Source organism: Marmota monax, unplaced genomic scaffold, assembly GCF_021218885.2.
Source record: "Marmota monax isolate L192 unplaced genomic scaffold, Marmota_monax_Labrador192_F-V1.1 WCK01_AAM20220418_F8-fsc00066, whole genome shotgun sequence".
Classification (NCBI taxonomy): domain Eukaryota; kingdom Metazoa; phylum Chordata; class Mammalia; order Rodentia; family Sciuridae; genus Marmota; species Marmota monax.
In genome coordinates this window covers 547,341-572,669 of record NW_026692805.1, presented here as the reverse complement: position 1 = coordinate 572,669, position 25,329 = coordinate 547,341, and the positions used below count along the sequence as shown (strand labels likewise).

Below are 25,329 nucleotides of genomic sequence, written 5' to 3'. Positions count from 1 at the left end.
TACAAAAATCACACCCAGGCTTGAATATCCAAGTTATATTCTGTAGTGTCAATGAAGTAATGAAGTACATACCAAGAAGTAGTCTCTCCAGTGCCTTTCTTATGGCCTATACTTTTCAGTTATGTGAGGATATCTCTGGTGACAGCGGTGGGTCAGTTGTTTATATTCATATTATCTTAGCCACAGCATCCAGATATTATTGGGTGCAATTACAACCCAGCCATAAAACTACATTTCCCAGCTCTCTTAGAAAGTGAGCTGGCCATGATATATATATATATATATATATATATATATATGCTAAAGTAGTGTAGATGTGTGTGTTAATTAGGTTTTCATTGGTGTGGCCAAAACACCTGACAAGAACAACTTAGAGAAGGAAAGTTATTTTCAGCTTACAGTTTCAGAGTTCAGTCTGTGGTTGGCTGCCTCCATGGTTCTGAACCTTAAGTGCAGTAGAAGCTTCATGGCAAAAGGACATGGTGGAGGAAAGCTGCTCAACTCATGGCAGCCAGGGGAACAAGATATAATCTCCCAGGACATGCCCTAGAAACCCCCTCCTCTAGCTATGTCCCTCCTGCCCACAGTTACCACCCACTAAGTCTATTCAAACTAGGATGGACTGATTTGATCACAGCCCTCCTAATCTAATCATTTCACTCCTGAACTTCCGTGCATAACAGGAGCTTAGTGTTTTTGTGGGGGTTGGGGGAGACCTCACATCCACACCACTGCAAGATGTGTCTTCATTTGGTTCCTCCAGAACTAGGGCTGGAGACAAATATTCTCATACACCTTGTTTATTTTGGACACAGTCTCTGCAAGTGCAAAGAATAGAGAAATGTGAAAGAATAGGAGGGTGGCCTAGGAGATGTTAGTTATTAGGAATTAGCCACTGGGTGGCTGGAGTTTCATTTTAATGGGGAACTTTGGGATGCACACCTCAGGTGCTAGAATTTTCCTCCACTATCCCTAACTCTTTTAACAGCCCACTTTTCCTTAATTTAGAGTGGTGCATGCTGAAAGGATAAGAACAAAGGAATATGGCTGGGGATCTTTTTTAAAAAATATTTTCATTTTTACTATAAGCAAATATTACTTCTTTTTTTTTCCCTTTTTTATGTGCTGGCGATTGAACCCAGGACCTTGTGGATACGAGGCAAGCATTCTACCAACTGAGCTATATCCCCAGCCCTAAGTATTACTTCTTAAAAATTCAGTGATGTAACAAAATGGGGGGAGACTCCTAATGCTGTGGAAAAAAGTAGGATATAAAATTTGGAGTTGTAATTGTAGCTATAGAACATGAAGGCCGATATAGAGCTTTACAAAATGGAGGAAATACACCAGATTGCAGTTGTTCACCTCATAGCCCTAGTTCCTAGCACAATAAATACATAATATATAATAAGTACTTGCTCTTCTTAAGTGAGTATTGAAATTTGAGGTGAATTCATCTGTTTTCCAAATTTGCAATAAGGAGATCCTATAGCTTTCATAATGCAAAAAGAAAAGTAATGTATTCAAATAAGACAGATTTCAGAGCCGTCAAGCGGACTTTAAATTAATTTCTAGAAAGACTTCAGAAGCACCGTGTACTACAAAAAGCCTTCAGGGGAGTATACCCTTCCCCCTCCTACCTGTCCAGAGCATTGGCAGGATATCATGGCAGCTACCCTGGATCAAGTGGAGAACTCAAAGATGAAACCATGGTTCAGCACAGTGGAGGAAAAGATGGGAGCTTGGGTCTCTCAAGACCAAGGAGAAATAATACGAACTGTAGACTGTCTAGCTGTAGGCTTCATTTATGCACAAAAAACAAAAAATGAAACCCACTCTCTCATCTGCGCCTTGGCTATTTGTGTTTCTGTTATTTATAGCCAAACCTAATCCTTACTGTATTTCTCTTACAATCCTGGAAACTTCTCTCTCTCCTTTTTTCTCTCTTTTTTTTTTTTTTGTTTGAAAAGGTATTTATTTCCTTGTTTTCCTTTTTTAAACATCTACTTCCATTTTTGTCTCTTTTTAGAAGTTTTTTTTAGTGCATTATACTTATACATAATAGTGGGGTTCATTTGGCATAATCATAACTGCATAGCTTGCTCATTCTCACTCCCCAGTAGTTCACCTTTGCCTCCCTTCCTCCTTCCCCTTGACTCCCTTCCTGTATTCTTCTGGTCTTCCATGTATATGTCATTTTTAAAATTGATACATTATACTTATACATAAAAGTGGAATTCATTGCAATGTATTCATGTATGCATATAGCATAAGTTGGCCAATTTCATTTAACATATCCAGGGAAACCTCAGCTTCTTCAAAGATAAATGATCAAAGCAGTGTGATAGAGCTCAGTGGTGGAACTCATACCTGGCATTGGCAAGGTCCTGGATTCAATCCTCAACACAAAAGAAAAGAGAAGAGAAGAGGAGAGGGAGGGGAGGGGAGAGGGACGAAAGGAAATGGATCTATTTTACTGTTTTCCTTTTTATTTTCACCTTATTTCTCTGTAATTTCTGCAAAAGAGAGAAAACATTGGCTTTCTAAACTGGCATATTTCACTCAGTATGATGCTCTTAAGTTCCATCCATTTACCTGCAAAGGACATGATGTCATTCTTTATGCCTGAGTAAAACTCCATTTTGTATATATATCACCTTTTCTTTATCCATTCATCTGTGGACAAACACCTAGGTTGTTTCCATAACTTGGCTATTGTGAATTACATTGCTATAAACATTGGTATGCATGTATCATTATAGTATGCTGATTTTAGGTTTTTGGATAAATATCAAGGAGTGGGACAGCTGGGTAACATGGTGGTTCCATTCCCAGCCTTTTGAGTAATCTCCATACTGCTTTCCAAAGTGGTTGTAGTAATTTGAAGTCCTTCCAGCAATGTATAAGTGTGCTTTTCCCCTGCATCCTTGCCAACAATTATTGTTAATTGTATTCTTGATGATTGCCATTCTAACTGCAGTGAGATGAAATTTCAGTGTAGTTTGGATTCACATTTTCCTGATTGCTAAGTATGTTGAACATTTTTTTCATGTATTTATTGGCCATTTGTGTTTCTTCTTTTGAGAAATGTCTGTTTGGATCATTTGCCCATTTATTAGGTTATTTGTCTTTTGGGGTGGTAAGGTTTTTGAGTTCTTTATGTATTCTGCTTATTAATCCCCTTGCCAGAAGAGTGGTGGCAAAGATTTCCTCCCATTCTGTAGGGTGTCTCTTCACACTCTTGTTACCTTTTCAGTGTAGAAGCTTTTTAATTTGACGCCATCCCACTTATTGATTTTTGGTTTTATTTCTTGAGGTTTAGGGGTCTTGTTAAGGAAGTCAGTGCCTGTGTCAATATGATAGTTCTTAAAACTCTAGCCATAATAATCAGGCAGAAGAAGGAAATTAAAAGGATGTAAATAGGAAAAGAAGCCAAATTAACTGTTAGCTAACATAATCTTATACTTAGAAGACACCCTGAAAAAAATTCCACCAGAAGAATTCTTGAACTGATAAATTCAGCAAAGCAGCAGGACACAAGATCAGCATACAAAAATCAATAGCTTTCCTATATTCCAATAATGAATCCCCTGAAAGAAACCAGGAAAACAATTTCATTCCCAATAACCTCACAAAGGAACAAACAAACTTGGGAAAAAATCTAACCAAGGAGGTGAAAGACCTCTACTGTGAAAATTATAGACCACTGAAGAAGGAAAGCAAAGAATACCTTAGGAAATTGGAATTCTCCCATGCTGTTAGGCAGAATTAATATTTTCAACATAGTCTTATTTCCAAAAGTGATTTACAGATTCAATGTAATCCTCACCAAAATACCAAAGACATTCTTCACAGAACTAGAAAAAAGTCTTAAAATTCATATGGAAAAATAAAAAAAAAATCAGAATAGCCAAAGCAATACTGAGCCAGAAGAGTGAGGCTGGAGGTATCACAATACCTGATCTCAGACTATACTACAGAGCTATGGTAGCAAAACAGGCATTAGCCTAAAAAGAGACACGAAGAGTCATCTGATCCTTGTCAAAGGTGCCAAAAACCTATATTAGAGAAAAGACAGCCTTTTAAACAAATGGTGCTGGGGAAACTGAATGGCCATATGTGAAAGAATGAAACTAGATTTCCATCTCTCACCGGGCCCAAAAATCAATTCAAAGTGGATCAGAGACCTAAGAAGTAAACCAAAAACACTACTGCTGCTAGAAGACCTGGAAGCTTTTTGAGTGGAAGATTGTGTCTGTGAGTTCTGCCTCCATCCCAGCACCCCACACAGTGCATGCACATAGAACCAAGTCCTTGATAAACCTTCATGGAGGGAAGCAATTGGATTCAAAGAACTTGGAGAACTAGTGGTAAGACATGGTGTGGGATGATGTGGGGATTTGTAGATGAAGAAAACAGACTCTCAGCTCTCAAGAATTTGATAATAAAACCGCGGGTGTGTCACTGTTGCAGTTGATATACCTGGGCAGGTAAAGGCAGAGGAGGGTCCATATATCCTTTGTCCCTCTGAATAAAACAAGACGCCTTTTTACTTCCTGTTCTGGCCCCCATGGCTCTTTGGTATGTGCTGGCAACACTGAACTTGGCTTGGTGTTACCATGACTTCTGAGCTTTGAGGGCTGATTCTCCACACACACCCTGCCCCAAGTCTCAGAAAGATTATTCTGGTGATAGCTGAATAGCTGGAGTTAGCTGCATAAGAACACAGAGGAAGTGGTTCCCTAGCAACAGGAGCTTCTGAAAGCCTCTTAGCGCCCCGCACTTCTCTGGCTTTTTGTTGCCTGTCAGCAAATGGCCAGAGCTGTTGCACCTGCTCTGAATCCGGTCTACCAGTCGACTCCAGAGGTTTGGTTTTACTAAGTCTGAGGGCTCTGTTCCTCTTTGGATCAAGCTTGTGCGCTCTGGGGCTTCTTTTGCTCCTGGTTAGACCATACTTCCCTCAGATCTTACTTCCTTCTTTGTTCTTTTAGATTTTGACCCCAAATGGAAAATAATGAGGTGACTGAAGAAAATTTGAATTGCGTTCTGTTATAATAATGTTTCTAGGCACATTTTTCAGATGTGCTGAATCTATGAAGAAAATGTTTTACTTTCCTTTTCCCCTCAGAAGAATTGAGTCTTACCCCACTCTTCCTTTCAGTTTGTCCACAGATAGCAAACAAATTCTTTACTTTTTAAATATGTCAACATCTTTAATATGTACTTGAATTTGCCAGATGGTTGGAGCAGTAATAAAGTACCAGTCACAGTGTATTTACTGCCTCGGGCTCTAGAGACAATCTTAACAAGAAGCACTGGTCATGTCTTTTCTCTAGCTCCAGTGTTCTAGTTTAGGAAGTATAAATTTGTATAGCCATTGCACATAATGCTGGCCTGGGTCTAGAACTCCTGACTGGAAATCAGTTGTTTGGTTTTCAAACAGCAGTCTGTATGAGAGCAGCAAATCCACAGGAGAGAATTATATATTATTTATAATATATAATATATGCCTATAATATATAGTTATATATAATTTCATATATAACTATTTAATATAATTATATATAATATAACTATATATAATTTTATATAATATATATTATATATGCCTACAAGTTGGTTTCAAAGCACTGACTATGTAACAAAGAGTGCTGGTAATAAATGACAGCATGCAGCTAATTATTTTGAAACAGGGTTTTACTAAGTTGCTCAGGCTGACCTCAAACTTGGGATCCTCCTGCCTCAGTCTCCCAAGTCTCTGTGATTACAGGCATGCACAACTGTGTGTACCTGGCATGCAGATAATTATAATGAGAGCCTAAGAGCCCCCAAAATTCATGTCATCTATAATTTTTAAAATATTTATATTCATTCATTTATTCAGCCAATGAGTATGTACAATTGTCTTCTAAGCAGAATACACTATGTTGTGTTTTGTGGGAAAACATAAATGATAGTCAGAAACCTTAGGGAGATCTCAGTGTAAAAGAGGTTATCTAGATGTCCGTGTGACTAGTAACTGACAGGCAAGATGGTAGTTTAAAGAGAGGTAAGCCATATGTGATGATGCGATGGTCTTTCTCTTGCATCACATCTTTCCATGCGAGGTTTGTGGAGAAGGTTTAGGGTGAATCCACCTTTCAGAGGGATCAAGCAGACTGAGTGTGAGGGAGAAGGAGAGCTGAGAAGGTTGTCTCTGTAGTGGAGCTAAACAGAGGGCTTGACCCAAGACTATGAATCCAGCTCTTGTTATTAACCTCTCATTTATCAAGATAGCAAAACAAAGTGAACTCGCCCTGAATCATGATGTTCTGTTTCCAGCCAAATGGGATATTTTTAATCAATGTTAAGAGCTTGACGTTTGTCAGCCAAAGTGACATAAAACAGAAATCAGGATGAGAATTTATCTGAGATCTAGGAAAAGTAAATATAAACCCTAGCTTAGGGGAAATTTGAAATGCCACTGTTTATCTTATTTTCCTCCCAGGCATAAAGAAGAAAAGTTGTCTTAATAGCTAACCCCTCTTTCATAGCCATGTGCCCCCATAGGCTGAGGGGTCTCTCCAGGCTGATATGCTCAGTCACAACCATGGTCATGATCACAGGCAGGCAGAAAAACGAGTTATAAATGAATGGAAATGTGGGGGAAGAAAGGTCCACCAAATCAGACAGCCACGGTGTTCTTTCTCAGGCTGCTTAAATTAGTGGAGAGCAAAAATCTATCCGCTATTCTTAATACAGCCAGGTGACAAGCCTTTGGGAGATCATTTCAGACTTACTAAAATAGCCACTGCCTTCTGTGGACTTGACACCTCTTAAAGATTTATGAAGTGGAGAATGCAAGAAGGCAATAAAAGAGGTTGTAGCCAAATAAATGATTAGTACCCCATGGGAAGAAAGGACAGTGAGGTCCCACCCAAAAAAGGAATACAATTTCCCCAAGGACGAAGCATGAGGCTGGGGTTCTGATGTAACTAAGCAATTCCTAAGGCATAGCCTCCTCTCTCTTCATTACTTTTAGTATTACCAGTTTTGAACCTAATTGCAAGAAGATCATGATTGATTATTATTTTTAAGATATTATAGATGGATTCCCCATGACCCTTGATGGGCAGATACCAGGCTTTGCCTCCTATGCCCATTCACATAAAGTAAAGAAATTGCCAGAAGCTGTGGAGCACATCTGTAATCTCAGCATATGGGTAGAACTTGAGGTAATATTCAACTTGAGGCAAAATTCTTCTCTAGCTATGAACATTTGAAATCACAAGTTATGTTCATAGCTAGAGACAAAGTACTGAGGTTGGCTTTGAACTCGTGATCCTCCTGCTTCAGCCTCCCAAGCTGCTGAGATTACAGATGTGCTCCATAGCTTCTGGCAAGAATTTGACTGTGCTGGCACCTAGATTTTGGACTTCCAGCATCATCAAGAATTGTAAGAAAATAAATTTCTATTGTTTAAGCTAACCCAGACTATAGTATTTTGTTAAGGCATCCTGAGCTAAGATAACCAGTTCTTTTGAACTAGCTAAATTTGCTTTTGCATCTATTTGTATAACCCAAATACACTGCTGAGTGTATATTTGTATTTTACCAAAACAATGTTACCTTAAATTATTTAAAGTATCACATGTCTGAAGACCCCAAATCACCAAAATGTGTTTTATCAGCTTATCTATCAAAATTGAGAGTTACAACATAGCTTAGTAATTGGAGCCACTAAGTAATTTCCACAAGAAAGGAAAGTACCACTTGGTTATTTTCTACCTAAGAAGAAATTACAGAGGGTGATAGGGCTTTGTTGATGATCAATTATATTATTTCAGCAAACACATTTGGTTAAAGCACATTTTCCCCTTCTGCTAACACTGCTGGTAAGGAAAGCAAAATCGTCTCTTCATTTGTGAGATAAAAGAACACTTATCTCATAGAGTGTTATAGAATCACTATAAATCCTTTGAATCCAAGCCAACTTGGAAGTGGAAGCCATATATAATTATACCAGATCAAGGATGAAACAATTACAACTGGATTAAAAAAACCTTTTAAAGCAAGTTTTTTTTTTTAATTAAAAAAATGGGCGGTAACAAAATTGGGCATTCCTCTTAGAGAAAAAGGATGCACCCACATATTTTGAAATATTTTTCCCCTATGGACCCTGAACCACGAATCACATAACTAATTGTATGGCCATAGGCAGTTTGACTACTTGGTTGATCTGAGCCTCAGTTTCCTGGTCATTAAAGGGTTGGAATGCATTATCTGTAAGGTCCTTCAAGTTCTGAAATTCTTTGATACTAGCTACAATTTATGCAAGATCCTAGTGTAGAAAATCCAGGAAACAAAAAGAAATCTTAGTGGATTTTTAACTTGGAGGAAAGCACTCTTTATTATCCAGTAGTCACTGGGGTCATACTGTGCTCATATTGGAGCTGCATTGGTTCATGTTTGGTGGATCCTTGGCTTTATTTCTAAGAGAATGAAAGCAGATGGAAGCCTTTTTTGAGAGATGTGGATTAAAAGAGAGTTTGCTTTGGATGTGCTAAATTGAGCAATGAAGGCATATGGAAAAAAAGTTAACTACTTCCTACAATTCTGGAGAAATCATTCATTTCTGCACATCATTTAACCAATGCTTATTGGTAGGCAGTATAGTTTGTTAATGGTTCAGAATCTGGATTCAGGTGTTCTGAGTTTAAATCCTGGTTCTACCACTTATCTGCTTTGTGGCCCCTGAGCAAGCTACCTAATTTTTTTAGTTTCCTCATCTGTAGTTCCCATCTCAAAGGCTCGTGGAAAGGGTGAAATGGGCTTATACAGATAAAATATTTATAACAGTGCCTGGCGCATACAAATCAACCAACAGATGTGTTACCAGGGCCACAGTCTGTGTTGGATACTAATGGCAACTCTCAGAGATGTTACTATAGGCCAGATCACAGTTGGTATACAAATGAGGAAGGAGGATGATAGGGCAAACTTCAGAGAGGAGGTAATCCCAACAGAGCCTCAAAGTTGGGATAAGTCTTTGTTGGATGAGGAAAAGGGCCATTCATTGTATGAGGGGCAGTGTTAGCCCAAGGAGGAAGGTGCAAATCCTTCCTACACTCCGGTGACTGTATTGGGTATTACTGACGTTAGGAGTGGAAGAAACATCATGAGAGAAGCAGCTAAATAAGTAGGCCAATCATAGGGGTTCCATGAGAACCGTGGACACTGATTTAAGCTGTTCAAGCCATAACCACAAAGGCTGGAATTGGAAGAAGAGAAATCAAGGGATGAGATTGGACTTGATCCAGGGTCTGGTAGATCCTGAGGTTAGGCTTAGAGGGGATAACAGAAATCTTAATAATTTTTACATTTCTTGATTCTCAATGTCATTGCATAAGATTCCTGATTCCATCCCTGCATTTCCTGAGCCAGGGACCTTACAAATCTGAGTCATGATCTTTAAAAATGTATTGAAGACTTACTACCTAGAAAGCTGTAAGCCCAGCAGATGCAAAGGCCAAGCATAGCAGTATCTTACCTAGGGTCGTTGGTGCTGTTCAGGTTCAGAGGAGGAAGACATGCTTTTGGCTTGGTTAGTCCAGGAAAATGTTGTCAGGCAGAAAAACAATCTAGGTGGAAAAAGCATCATGAGCAGAGTTGGAAAAATGAGAATGTATAAGAAGGGGAGCTAAAATAATAATAATAAAATAAAAGCAAATACAAGTTAGGAGGAGGAGGAGAAGAGCTAAAGAGAAAATATAAGTAGTACCTTGACCTGAGTTTGTGAGGGCCTGTTAGAGTCTGTAAACAAGTCAGGATGGCGCCTGGCATTTTGCCAGAGGGAGTGGTTTGTGAAGTAACGCCAGCGAGCCATTAAGTGTGGAGATTCCTTATTGGTTGACTGCTGTATCTATTTTATGTTAATTAGATAAGCTGTGTGGAATATATATACCCCTCCTGTCCTACAATAAATGGCTCCTACTCCTGCTGTATCAAGGTACACAAGTTGTTCGACACCCCCCCCCCCCCCCCCCCCCCCCCCCCGCTATTTTGCTGCAGCTGGACTGCGGCAAGGGCCTAGGCCACTAGCATGGATGAAGCTTACGTAAGAAGAGCTAGAAACTGGAAAAATGAGCTCTTGGCCACAGGGATGAGTGAAAGAGAGTGTTGATGAATGATTAAAGAATAATCCATCTGAAAGATTGGTCAAAAATAGAAGGAATTTTGAGGTGTAATGTCAAATTAAGACCTCTAAGAGAAAATTCTTTCTAAAAGGCAGCTAAAAATGTAGACTGATGTTTTGAGAAAAAGGTTGGCATTTGAATAAAAGTTTTGAGTGTTATCCCCTTAGAGGCTGTATTTGTGCTCTGGGAATGGGCAAGTTTTCAGAGTGACTGGATATAAAAATAAAATGTGTCTAATTTGCCTGGAAATCTTTAATGAGTTCTTCTAGCAATATGGAGGACTAAGGTGAAAATCATGGTGGGGGGGACACTAATTGCTGTATACAAATTAACAAAAATTTTTGTAAATGCACAACTAATTGCTAAAACTATGATGGAAATTCCCAGAGGCCAAAAACAAAGCAGCAGCTGAAAATCAGAGTGGTAATTTTGTAAATTGATGCTGTCACTGCCCTTGGGGCAGGTTTCAGCAATCTCAGGACTTGGGTTTTAAGCTTATCTGAGTAGAGGAGCCTATTAGTTATCTTGGGCTGTGTAACAAATTACCATGAACTTAGTGACTCAAAACACGTATCTCACAGCTTCTCTGGGTCCAGAGTTCAAGCAGGTCTTAACTGGGTCCCCCACTCTAATCTCTGGCTGCTTTTGGTCACTTGAATCGTTTTGTTGTTGTTGCTGTTGTTTACCATTTTCTTTTAGATTTTATTTAAAGTTTACAGTTTCCATGTGAATACTGGCTCTGCCATTACTGGACGCAGAAATTCATCACTTCTCTCTCTGTCCACTGCCATCCTCTTGAAAATTTGCCACTTTCATGTGGATAAACCCAGGCCTGTCTATTTTTTTCTTAAATTTGGACACTGAGCATGTTTTGAAATCCTCAAAGCTATTTTATCATTTTTAAAGAATCAATGATAATGTCTTAAATGTGTAACTCAATTAGAGAAAAAACAGCAGAGACCAGTTTATAGTGAGATAGAAGATCATGCAATGTCTCCATGTTCCTTCACTTCTGGGCATATGAGCTGAGGCATAGTCATTACTATTTGTTTTCTGTCTTCCACAAAGTGATATGATAGGTTTCCAGAAATGTTTTAAACTTCTTGCTGTGTGAGAAGGGCAAGATACAAACTAATCCTGCAAATCATGGGTCTGTTGAACTGATATTATCTCAGGATGACCTGTGAAAATCAGCTGTCAGGTTTGGAGTTGGAAACTCCTTCAGTTCTGTTCTTGCTGGTCAGCCGTGTAATTCCTCTGCCACATCCTGAGTCTCTCCTTCCTGGAATTTGAGGGTTAATAAGGAATCTGTTTGCATTTTTCCACGTACTCATTTGCTCAACAAATATTTGTTAGGCACCCTATTTGTATTACTAAATTTAGTTTGTTTAATGGAAAGCTTTTTTAGTGTTTTTTGGATTAGGCGTTAGCTGGTGTTTTCATGTTCTCATGATTTAATTTATTTCACAAATGTAGTTATTTTATGGATAATTCAGTGAAATAAATTAATTGATCATTAAATTTCTAGAGGTTTTTCCAAGGAACTGCGAGTTCCTAAAATACTTTCTTTAGTATTAGATTGTTAAGTTTTCTCCAGATAATTTTAGCATCAAATATATCTCCTTCTGTTAGTTTTTGAAAACCATGAGCCCATATATGGTCTGTATATTGATTCTCTTAAAGATCTACACAGATTAGTTTGTATTGGCCAGCTTCACAATGAAAGACCTATATAAATGATAACACCATCTCTTGAAAGGATTATTTACTCAGTGAAGTGCTTTGACCAGCCATATGATTTTTTTAAAATCAATTGCTTATTCCTGCAAATGTCTCCAGCCTCATTTCTGAATCCCTTTCCTCTCTAGCACTTCCTTTCCTGTGCCCACTGGGCTCTGTCCTCTGTTGGTTGGCCTTGCTATTCCTCTGCCAAGTCCTGTTACTATTCTTCCTTATCTGATGTCCTGTCTTCTCCTCTCTCTACCTTTTCCCTGGATTTCCTTTATATAATAATTCTTATTCTTATGTACAGATTTTTTTGTGTGTGTGCAGTGCAGGGATTGAACCCAGGGCCTCCCACTTGCTAGTCAAGCACTGCACCACTAAACTACATCCCCAGCCCTTATGTGCATATTTCTGAATCCCATTCAGATGCCTGTGATCCCAGAACCTCAGGAATCTGCACTTTTCTTCACAGGCAATGATTTGTGCGGTAGTACAGGGACTTGTGCTTCAAAAGATTCCACACTATCCGTGTCCAGTGGTGCATGCATATAATCGTCAGCAGCTCCAGAGGCTAAGGCAGGAGGATCTCAAGTTCAAAGCCAGCCTCATCAATTTAGGGAGACCCTAAGCAACTCAGTGAGACCCTGTCTCTAAATAAAATACAAAAAGGAAGGGCTTAGATTTGACTTAGTGGTTAAGTGCCCCTGGGTTCAATCCCTGATACTGAAAAAAAAATTTCATGCTCAGTACAATGCTTTGCTGTCATCATCTTGAAATGCATTTTAGTTCTGCACTCGTTCCCACAACCTATGTAGCTAGCCCTGCATTAGGGAGAAACACTCAGGGAGTTTGAAAATACAACTCTCAATGGAGGTGAAGGAAAGAAGCAGGGCTAATGATGAAGTCAGGGAACAGCAGGGAGAACAGGAGCTTGGGGGGGCGGGTCATTTGCCCTTTTACTCCCTGGAAAGGTCCTAAATTAGAGGGACAGGTTTGGGTACATGGTGGTAATCTTATAAGTCTTATAGATCATTTCTGTTCAAATGATCACAGTCTATTCTGATCTGTTTCGAGGAATCTAAATCAAATTCCAGGAAAGGGACCTACCTCTAAAAATAGGTGGATTTAATAGTTGAACCATAGAGATTATACATGGGCCCACCTCTTCTATCTAAACAGGACAGTAGTATAAAAAGATAGATATGCTCATCCTAGGGAAGTCATGAGCAAAACTTCTCCCCAGAGGGCAAGAATGTACTTTTTATGGACACTGACTTTGAGGAGCTCTTATGGTAGTGGTTCAGAAAAGAATCCTGGTAAAGTAGAAAGAGAATTGTGAGGTAGAGCTGATGAAGAGGTGTGCAGGTGGTGTCCAGGCAGAGCATGGAGATTCATATGTAAAAGGAAGACATGCTAGATAATCGTAAACTATTCTGGAAAAATAGTCTATATTGATTCAAGAAGGAAGGTCTTTTTAATAAGCAGTACAATAGAAAGAGGTAGGGTTTGGATTACAATTTTATGCCTTTCTATTTGTTTTGGGATTTTTGTTTTGTTGGCTCTCAATAAATGTACAATAATAATAAAAGTTCATTAGGTAACCATTTCAAGCACAAGATCCTGTTGTGATTCATAGAATTCAAACAGTGACATCTGAAACCTCTTTACTGAAGTTATTTTTCAATACACAGACGTGACTGCTCTTGAAGAGAATTAATTTCAAAACACGGTTTTGAAAATGAGACCTAAGTAACAAACATACTTATGTATGTACAAGCCAGCTCTGCCTAAGTGCATTGTTTTATTTCTTATTCCTTGAGATTCTTTGGAAGCAATGAGGATTTGTAGGCAATCCTTTATTTTGCTAATGATCATTTTGATAAATCTTGCAATTCAGCTGTTTTTCCTGCAATTCTAATCCCAGGGAGAAGTAAGAGAATAGTAAACTCAACAGCTGAGTCTTAACATTGAATATGGGGCAGCTTGCTGTAGAGCAAACTGCTGAAGTGATGGAGAGAAACACATTTTGATTGCTTTCTTAGATGTCTCAATTATTGCCCTGAGCTTCAGTATGGAAAACAGGCAATTCCTCACCAAAGGAAGACTCCTATCCACATACTGCACATTGTAGAAGAAGATAGGACTCCACTGACTTCTAACATGGTATAAATTATTCATATACTGTGTAACCTCAAAGGAGATATACACATTTCATGTCTCTTAGGTGGAAAGATTGCACTGTAGTGACTTAAGTGTGTTTTAATATTAATGCTTGGTATTAAAGAGCAAATTTTAAAATCATGACTTTTTCCTTAAATTTATAAATCATATTATGCTATATATAATACTAATATATTTAAAAATTACTTTTATGTCCTTGATTGCTATCTGATCCCTTAAACTTAACCTCCTTTGAACATTTTCAGTTTCATTTATATTTACAAATTTTACATATTTAGTTTTCTAAGTCCTATTTTTAATAGAAAAATCTTCCCAAGATTTGTAATACAAAGCTAAAATATACATTTATATGCATTTATGTAATCTTAAATTCTTTTTCAGTACTGTTTACAAATTTAATTTTATCATATAAGCTTCAAAGCATGAATCCAAATCTATTAACCATGCCAAGTTATTTTAGATAATACAAATTTTTAAAATAGAAGACATATAAAATTATTCCTTATGCTAACATGAAAAAAAATAGTAGTACTATAAATTTGATTTCATTATATCTAGAATTTGTTCCAAGTTTCCTTGGGATTAGAATACATACATCTATCGAAGCACCAATAACATTTCTCTTCATTTCATTTATCTTCCAAGAAAGGTAGGGATGCTCACCCAAGGAAGTTGATGTTTCCATTCCCAAAGCCTTGAAGTTGCCTGCTCATAGAGTAGTTGCACATAAGCCAAAGAGATTGGTGTAGGTGGGAAATAAAGAGCTATAACCATCAGCATGATTATTCTCACCAAAAGACTGCTGTATTGATCCTTCGTATAATGATGGCTTATACCAACAGTGTGCTCCAAGTCAATGTCCTAAATCCCACGTCCCTGAATTCATACTTGTTCTTTGTAATTACTCATAACTGTGTCCTCTGATTGGGGCAGATGATATCATGTGATTCCCCACTCCCCCAATCTTAAATCCCATCTCCCTGTTTGCTCTATTCCTTGATTGGAGTCAACCTATTTAATGTTTATTTCTACTCTGAATTGTGTTCACATTCTTTCTGTCTGGAAGGGCTACTATTTATACAACACCCTTTAGATTCTGTGTGTCCCCTCCTACCTGTTTATCCATATCATCAATTTCTAAAGTCATTCTAATGAAACAGTTTAAATATAATATTAAACAGATTGGGACGTAAAAACCCAAGTCTTGATAAAGATATGTTTTGGTAGAACTGGATGGCAGTGCTTTAAGAATTAATAGCATTCATTTAGGAAAGTTTCCTTTTTAATCATTTGACCACAATTTACACTCTGCTGTTCAAGCAATGGCAATTTACCCAAATTGCCTGGGTAGTAATTGGTGCCTGGAAGGAAATAGACCCACCAGTGTGTCTGCCTTGTAAATATCTTGTCTGCAGCTCACCTTCAGGCCATGGTCATATCTAATTAGAAACATCCTGTGAGGGGACTAATCATTGATGAGAATAGGGAATGTAGCCAATTGGTGCAGAAGAAAAAAATCCGGATAATAAATGAGGAGTTATAACCAGATGGCCAAGGGATGGAATGAGGTACAAACAGATCATGTGGGCACAGATCAGCAACTAATTCAGAAACCATTGATTGTGTGTGTTTTATGCATGGCCCAAAGAGCTCTGCTGAGATACACAGACTTATGGGAATCAAGCAGAGCAAGACCCCCAAAGCTATAACACAATCCATCTCAAGTGCCACAATCTATTTCTATGAAAGTCAGAATCCATGATAACTGGGACCCCCAAATGAGAACCCAAATAGCAGAGGTGTTGTGGAGGAATATGCCCTTTGGCATCTCAATTCCAAGATTTCTAGCTTCTAAGACAATTGCACAGGACAATCCCAAACTCCCCAAATATAAAACAGCATTGTTTTTATTGTTTCTCTAATGAATTGTATATTGAAGACAGAGGAGAGGGGTGGGATCTCAGTTCATTCATGCTACATGAAGAGAGTCTTGTGTAAATGGAGGCCACCCAGGGGCTGGCAGTGGCCAGCAGTGACCAGCAGTGACCAGCCCTCAACAAAGTAAATAAAATCATCAGCACAGCAGGAGGTGGCTTTTCTCTTCTCCCTTGCTTTCCCAGCTTCAAAACATTCACTGTCTTAAAAGAGTCCCAAGCGTATGTTGAGGGACCCAGGGTCTTGAGCCTCCCCTCAACCCTAATGAGGAGGAAGATAGGCTTTGCTTTAATGTACAGCTGTATGTTTTCTAATAAAGTAGGCAAGAGATTGGCTTCCATTAGGACCTTTCCTTTTAAGCCTTGATTATTCAGCAGCCCTATTGAAATTAGCTGTTCATTTATCCACAAGCAGCTGCATGTAGGGTTAGATGGTTGTGCTTGTTGTGTCAAACTGAGTGGGTCTGGGCTAAAGCACTCCTGAATATTTATTTCACTTATTCCTCTGTACTTCTTCTTCTTCTTCTTTTTTTCCTTCTAAGCAATAGTACTAGATTCTGAAACCATTAAAATTTCACCATTAAAAAAAAAAGACCGAGAAATTCGATCTGGATTGTAAAACACAGCTCAGTTCTAATACGAGGCAAATCCTTTCTGTCCCTCCTGTTTCTTGTGCACACGACATTAATGCCTATTTTGGCACATCATGTCACAGCTGCAAAGCAGGACTGGTCCCTCCTGTTCTCTTATTCTTATGAGCTCCCTGCAGGGTTGCCAGAATAGTCACATTCACGACTGTCAGGTCCTGGCTGGAGCAGTTGTGAAATGAAGTCATTCAGAGCAGGAGCCAAATTCTGCTCGCTGTCCTGGGGAGGTCCGTGGACTAGATGAGACTTCATCTTAGGAAGAATTCAAGGATACCCCTGAGACAGGGTAGAGATTAAGTGCCAAGTTGGAAAACTGGCAGGACACACACACACACACACGTGTACACATACACAATTCTGATCAACAGAATTCTTGTGCTATATCTAGGTCCATAGGCCAGCAGGAGTACAAGTGTATTTTTTACTCTTGGATTTTTATTAATCAAGATGAATCAACTTTGTAATGTTTGTACTTTTTGTTCAGCGGCTCTCTAGATTATTGATTTAATAGTTCCACCTACCTCTGTTCTTTTAATCCCCCATTTGCCAGCTGCTTGAGTTGTCAACACATTTGTCCTAAGTACAGCTTGTCTTACCCAAATAAGGAAGGCTACTTAGGAATGTTCAAACTCCTTGGGAGTTGATCCCCAAGTTCTTTGACTTGAGATGAAGCTGAGGAGGTGAAACCTTGGCCCAGTCAGAACTGGCCCACCATATGTTTTCCAGCCTTTGCAACCAACCTTGAAATAGCTTCCACACTTCTCATATCTTCTGATGGGCTTCATGGTTTCATTCATGATTCCTGTGGCCACTACAGTTTAAGCATTATTAATAGCTCTCTGGCAAAACTTCTGGTGTATTGAAATTATTCTCCATGTGTTTTCTGAATTGAGCTCCACTTCCCTCATCTGCCTCTATTTTTTTTTTTAATGTACCAGGAATTGAACCCAAGGGTACTTAGTCACTGAGCTACGTCCCCAGCCCTCCTATCCCCCTTATTTTTCATTTTGAGGCAGGATTTGGTAAGTTGCTTAGGGCCTCACTAAGTTGCTGAGGCTGGCCTCAAACTTGAAATCTTCCTGCTTCAGCCTCCTGAGTCACTCGGATTGTTCTATTTTTGTTTGTGTTTGCTAGGAGCCGTTTAGGGGTCAGTACCATCTTTGTTGACTTAAGCAACTGATATTTTATAGTGCGCTATTATTCAGAAGAATTCTTTGTCACTGATGTTAACAAGTTCATTTAAAACAGCCATGTCTTCAGCAATATTTAATGTTAATGTTGAGAAAGGTGAGTTTGACATTTTGTTGAGTATTGGGAAAATGGAATCTTTTACATGCCTTTAAAATACCAGCCCAACTTAGCTTGAAAATGTTTACAATCCAGATCAAATTTTCTGACCCTTTTTTTATGGTGAAATTTTAGTGGTTTTAGAATCAAAATACTAAGCTTGAAGCCTGAGCTCTGCCCATTCCTCCTCAATGTACTCGTACTTCTTTTGTGCCCGTATCCATGTTGGCATTGGTTGTTCTCCTTTGCATGTCTGTGCTTTTTCTATAGTACACGTTCTGGGACAGAGCTCCACTTAGTTACTGCTGGGATAGAGACACTCTAATTTACCTCTGTGAGACCCAAGACATCCTGGACTCTTGCCACTGATGGGCTATTCTCCATACACTCCTGGTCCTACCAATTAGGTTGTTTGCTCACTAAGAATGTGTTCACTTCCTTGTTAGTCTCACTTTTAGTTATAGGATTGTACAAGACAATCCAGAAAAACTTTCCAATCAAAAACTCAAGGATAGGAAATTCTATGAAGCGGCATGTGGGTCATACTAAAGCCCATTCAGTCTAGTCCCCTGTTCTGCCATTCTTACCAAGTGCCTGACAGATTGAGAAGACAGTTTCCTTCCTGACATCCAAAACATTGAGGAAAGAGAGTCCCCTGAAACTCCATGTTCTCCTGAAATACCTAGGGTAGTTAATATGCATATGTATGTGTGTGTGTGTGTGTGTGTTTGTCCGTGTATGAGGTATTTGTTTTCAGACTCATGGATACCAGTTGTATTTGCTAATGTAATACTGTCATATAATTAAACATTAAGTCAACAAAATATGAGTTCCAAAGAAAAAAAGTTGTGATTATGAAAATCAGGTCAAATGCTTGGAAAAGAATGAAAATGAGCTGCTTAAGACAAATTGCTGTCAAATTAGGTGTGGGTAAGAGAATTGTAACAGACTGATAAATTTGTATAAATCAAGAAGGATTCTTTACTTGGACCACTTTGTAATTCTTTCCACATTCTTGCTTTCCTTTAAAGAAACGCACCAGAAATTGTTCAGTCTACACACTGTGGGTGTGCTTTCTGCAGGGATGAAAACAAGGAGCTCTCATTAGAAGGCTATGTTTAAAGGAAGATATTGAGCCTACAACCAAATAAACTGGGAAATAAATGCCTAATATAAATTTAAGAGTTTAAGGCATACATTATGTTTATAAATTTCCTGGTCTGATGAATTGACCATCAATCTGAATCAAAATAGCCAATACAAGGATTTCTAGCATTCTGGACTGGACTGCTGTGTTTAATGTGCTACTTGTATGGGATCTCCTTTGGAAGATTTCTTTGACCAACTTCTCCAGTACGGGTTAGGATCCTTCTTGTAGGTGTTTGCCCATCATGACACTTTGTGACATCATTCATGTTTGTTGTCTGTCTCCTCCACTGTGAGCTTGCTGGGGACAGTGACCTCACTTAAATCTCTATGTTTTTAGATACTGAAATCCTGCTTGGTCCAAGTGTGGATGCAGAAATGATTATTGAGTAAATGTTGAAAGGTATACTTTATTACTGTTTTGATGAAAAAAATCAAGATAAAAATCCAGGTATGTTATTTTGTGGAAAGATGATGGAAAAGTTTTGTTGGCGTAGCCACATCATTACTGCAATATTTAAGATGTGTTCTGTGATTAGTTTGAAGAGACCAGGCCTGGGGATCACAGAGCTACTTGAACGTATTTTATTTCCAGTGTCCACTGTCTTGGCATAACTGCAAGAGGTTTTTATAGGTCTTTTTCACTCTTTCCTTTCTTTCCCTTTCTTTTTTGCTCCCCATGCGTTATATTCTGTCTTCAGCAGCTGATCAGAAAGCTACGGAACAGGGCTTGTACAATCCCATACCGGCTGGGAGAGCGTAAAAATCTTAGTCCTTCTGAACCTTGTTTATGTTCCTTCCTCTCTTCTCCAACCTCAAATCAACAGATGCTTCTTGTCTGGGAAACTAGGGGAGTTCTTCAGGCCAAGTATCCTGTTTCCTTTTATAGAGTTGCAGCCTAGCTAAGGTAAGCATTAGCTTCTCTTTTGTCTTTTATATTCTTTAATTCCTCCATTTTAGCTCTTTAATCAAATGTCTGGCTTTAATTGTCCCTTGCCCTGTGGCATTTGGCTTAATGTTTAGCCACAAAATGTTCCATTTTGTATATGTTTGAAAAAGTAAATGGAAGGAGGAAATACTTCTTCCACAGTCAACACTATAGTTTGAACATTTAACATCTTAGACCAAATAGTCTGCAATAGGAGTCAGTCACAGAACCCAAATAATACAAGCACAGTTTAGCAGAAGAATTGTAAAATGAGCCTATGTGATATTAGTATAAGTTTAATGTGTGCTTTCAAAGCAGTTTAATATGGAGCCAAATGTCATTCTTTTCACTGGCTACAGGATTTTCCCTGAGTTCCCTGAAAGGAATGTCAAATTTAAGTCGTAGATAACTAAGAAATAAAGCTTCCTTTATTACAAATGACATAATTGTCTGAATAAAAAAAATCCCAAAGGATGATCAGAAAAAGCTTCTAGGATGTGAGTTTATCAAGTTTATAAGTTATAAGGTCAATCTATGGGAATCAATTGTATTTTATATAGTAGCAATAAATAACTAGAAATTAAAGTTTTGTAAATATATCACTTATACTAGCATTAAAACCAAGAAATATTTGTGTGAATTTTTAATAAAATATATATATAAGATTTATATTGTCAAAAAGTATAAAACAATGATGAGAGAAATCTTGAGAGAAAAAATCTGAGAACACCTAAATAAATGAAAAGATATACCAGGTTTGTGTCCTGTCAGAAGACTAAATGTTGTCAAGATGTCAGTTTTCCCCACATTGATCTATAAATTTTAATATAGTCTTAACTAAAATCAAGCAAACATTTTGAAAAAAAAGAAAAACCTGACACAGTATTCTAAAATGTATATGAAAAACAAAGGACCTAGCACAACCAAAATAATTTTGAAGAACAACAGAGTTGGATGACTCACACAACCTGATTTTGGGTTTACAATAAAATAAGACAAAGAAAACAACATAGTATCGATGAAAGTATAGACACAAGGAACAGAATAGAGATTGCAGAAATAGATCCACACTTGCATGGTCAATTGATTTCTAACAAAGCTGCTAAGGTAATCAATACATAAAGCATAGTCATTTTAACAAATGGAGCTATAACAATTGAATATCTCTAGGCCAAAATAAAAAAAGAAACTCAACTCATATCTAACACTATATGCAAATATTAACTTGAAATAGATCATAGAACTAAACATAAAGACAAATACTATATAAAAACAAAAACTTCTAGAAGAAAGAACAAGAGAAAGCATGTGGAGTGTTGGTTTGGGCAAAGGCTTTGTAGCTAGGACACAATACAAACCATTAAAAATAATGGATAGGGGCTGGGGTTGTAGCTCAGTGGTAGAGTGCTTGCCTAGCACATATAAGGCACTGGGTTCAATCCTCAGCACCACATAAAAATAAATAAATAAAATAAAGTTATTGTGTCCATATACAACTAAAAATATAAAAACAAAAACCCCTTAACAATGGATAAATATGATTTCATCAATATTAAAGTTATTTTCTTCTTCAAAAGACATTATGACATTATGAATAAGAGAATCACACTTAAGAAAAGTGCACAACTAAAATATATACCAGGTTTGTGTCCTGTATATATTTAAAAAATATTGGATAAAGGACTTGCACAGGAATTATGATAGAAGATTTATGGATGGCATAAGCTCATGAAAAGATGCTCAACATCATAAGCCAGTAAAGGATTACAATGAAAACCACTGTATACCTGTTAGTACAGCTAAAATAAAAAATATTAATAATACCAAGTGCTGGTATATTGTAGAGTAACCAGACCCCTCAAGCATTTCTGGGGGGAATGTACATACAGGCATTTTGGAAAACAGCTGGGCAGTTCCCCTCAGGCATGACACTCATAAGGATGAATCCTTCTTTTTGTCTCTTAGTGTTTGTTGGCGATCCTCAACATTCTTCAGCTAGTAGATACATAACTTTAATCTCTGTGTCCTTGTTACCTGGTCATGTTCTCCCTGGGTTTCAGTCTCTGTGTCCTCTCTGCTCTTCTTATAAGGACACTAGTCGCAAAAGGTTAAGGGCCCATCTTGCGCCAGCATGACCTCATCTTAACCAATTACAAAATAAAGCAATCACTTTATTTTCAAGTAAGGTCACAATCTTAGGTTCTGGGAATTAGGACTGAACATACCTTTTGAGGGGGAAAGAGGACACAGTTTGATCTTATACTATACAATCCAACAATCTCACCAAAACATGGAATCAGAGTTCTGAGAAAGACCTATATGAGATGTTCATAGCAGTTTTATTCTTGGTCATCCCAAAGTGGGAACAACTCAAAAGTTCATCAACTGTGAATGGATAAATCATGGTACAGATAATAAAAAGAACAGACTACTAGTATATCCAGGACTACTAATATATCTCATTTATGTTAAATGAGAGAAGTCACACAGAAAAGATAGAAAACTCTAATGTCATGTATTCAACATCCTGGAAAAGGCAAAACTATGAAGTAAAAATCAAGGGAATAATTTCAGGGGCTGTGGGGGTGGGGAGGAGAGTAAACAAAAGTGAATTGACCACAGAGGAGCATGGGTCAGCTTTCTCAGGGGATGAAATATTCTCTTTCATAACTTCAGTGATGGTATACAACTGTGTGTGTTTGTTGACATTCATAGTACTTTACATTAAAAAGAGTACATTTTTCACCATATGTAAATTATGCTTCAAGAAAATTTTTTATACCTGAGAGTGCAACTGAATACCAAAAGCACTTTTAAAAAATAGGGCCCAAGGTCTGAGGATGTAACTCAGTGTTAGAGTGCTTGCCTAGCATGTACAAAGGGGGCGGGGGAGAGACCCAAGATTCTTGGTGATTTAAGGAAAGAACAAATCCTAAAATTCAGTGTAGGCAATCTAAATCTAAATTATTCTAGTTTAAGGACTTACAGTGCCTATAAGGATTGTAGGATATACAGGGTAAACTGAAATTAATAAACATCAAGGAACAATGAAGGCCGTCTCCAAAAGCCAGGACATATACTTCTGGGCAACTGCCCTTTGGCCATTGTAAGGAGCAGCCCTTGAGACAATCTGAGGCTTAGAAAGCCTCCTAACTTAGAGCAGCAATTCACTTCCCAGCTCTGGTTCTGTGCTTGTCTGGCCTATTTCCTGTCATCTATCTGAATCTCTTTTTTCTTTTTCTCCTGACAATAGTTCTGATGACAGTTCTTTCCTAGTCAGGGCCATGCTCTGCCTTCCTTACCAGGATGGCTTGCTCTGCATGAGCAAGACCAGGGCCCTCCCTGGACTCATTCACTCCCCAGAGTTCCAAACCAGCAGGGCCCCAGTATTCAGGTGCAAGCCCTTCTCTTTGCAGATATTCTGATTGTAATAAGCAACAATGGCCAGCAAGGTACACACAAGAATTGCCTCAATAGGAAAGTTTGTTTCCTTATCTTTAATTCACAATAAAACCAGGGCATGACCTTAAAAAAACAACAAAAACCCTTAAAATATCTCAAGTCTTTCTCCCTGCCAATTTCCCTTTCCTTCCCAGCCTCTTTACTTCCTTTCCTTCCCTCCTACCCTGGTGGTCTTGTTTGTGGTTAGTTCTTCCTGTCTTCTTTCTCCTTATTTTCTTTTATGGCCCCCTTCTCTTTCTTTTCTTTTTCCTCCTGCTCTTATCCACCTACCTGTCCACTATTTTAATTTTATTGTTTTTTACTTAACCCACTCTCTTTATCTGACTATTATAAGGAACTCAAAATATATCTTTCATTGTTGTTCTTATTCAAAAGTTTTGTGTTCTCCACTAAGCCTAAAAGAAAGTCTGCTATGAACTTGCCAAAAATAGCCACTGGATCTCTCCACTTTCTAACACCAGGCTGATCTAGGCAATGCAACAATACCTTTTATCAGCTTCTTGGTGGGAGTCCAGCTTATGCATATTCATTTTCTGCCTCATTAATAGTCCCCTGGGCTTTCTCCATGTCATTGGGAGAACACTGAGAACAGTGGAAATCTCAGTTAAAACAATGCCCCTTGTTTTTTCATTGGCCATGGCATTTTTGAAGCATGAGTTTCTAATAGCTCCACAGAACTGCTGATCAGGTTTTTGTCCTCTATGTAAAACTGAGTCTTAAAAACAGGCCAGCAAATGTGCCGTGTGCACTAAGCTCAGCTTTATCAAAATTTCCAAAAAAGACACTCAATTCTGCCATCTGCAAGCAGAGAAAAATAATTTTTTAAAAAACAGTATCTTTAAGGTTCTTTAACACAAAAGGGAAATATCTAACCTCTATTATAAAGTATTAAAATAAGTGTTGCAAAAATATTTGGAAGAATAAACCATTATTATTTTATTATTAGTTCATAAAACTAACTGGGCAGTAACATAATGATGCCTCAAGTCAGTCCATCAAACTGGTCATGGTGATGGAAAGCAGGACCTCGGGGCCTCCTATGCACATGCTCTCCAGCCACTCCCCAGCCCCTCATCATGCTAATTTTTAATATAATTCAATACATGTCAACTTAACTTCCATTACAAACCTTTCATTGTGCTAAACACTGTGAAGATTTAAACATTGATTCTTGCTTGCCTTCAAGATTTACATGATGAGGGCAAAAAAAAAAAAAAAAAAAAAAAAACCCATGTTTTAAAAAATATAAAATAGGACAGAAAATAAGTTTTTTAGTTTCTTGAGATACTATGCTTTTTAAGTTAATTTTCCTCCCAGGTCTAGTTCACTCCTTTTCATACAGAGACCCTTAATAAGCAATTAAGGAACTGTCAGTGTTAGTGTTAGCATGGGTTCCCTAGGATAACTGTTGTGGGGGAAAAGAAAATCATATCTTACAGAAAGACCTAACTCTGAATTTATTTACTTATTTTTTGAGTTATATTTTATTTATATGTAGTGCTGAGAATCAAGCCTGGTGCCTCACACATGCCAGGTAAGTGCTCCACCACTGAGCCACAACCCCATCCTAACTTTGAAGTTTAATAAAAGAAAAGCCAGTGGTTTCTGGCTTCAAGGGGTGAAACATGGTGTGTTTCACTGGATTGGACTAGTTGATGTGGTCTGCTTGGGCAATGACTTGAGTTATATGTGTGCCCTGTGGGCAGTGGGAAGAGGCAGGAATAGTGGATTTGTACCTAGTGGGGATGAAATGTCTGTGGGTCAGGCAGACTTTGAAAGATGGAGTGAAAGGTATGGATTTGAGTGATATGGTAGAGAGAGCAATAGCTTGGTTTTGTCATCTA

General features: G+C 38.1%; 1 protein-coding gene and 1 long non-coding RNA gene across 2 annotated transcripts in view; one reads left to right on the top strand and one right to left on the bottom strand.

Annotated features, from left to right (window-relative positions):
- Positions 1-25,329, top strand: part of Fam107b (family with sequence similarity 107 member B) — a 197,640-nt gene that overhangs the window by 83,354 nt on the left and 88,957 nt on the right. The window lies entirely within an intron of this gene.
- Positions 1-25,329, bottom strand: part of LOC124095201 (uncharacterized) — a 68,914-nt gene that overhangs the window by 35,715 nt on the left and 7,870 nt on the right. The window contains exon 2 of the long non-coding RNA XR_006852427.1: positions 9,530-9,620. This is a non-coding gene — a long non-coding RNA (uncharacterized LOC124095201). The remainder of the gene's footprint in view (positions 1-9,529; positions 9,621-25,329) is intronic.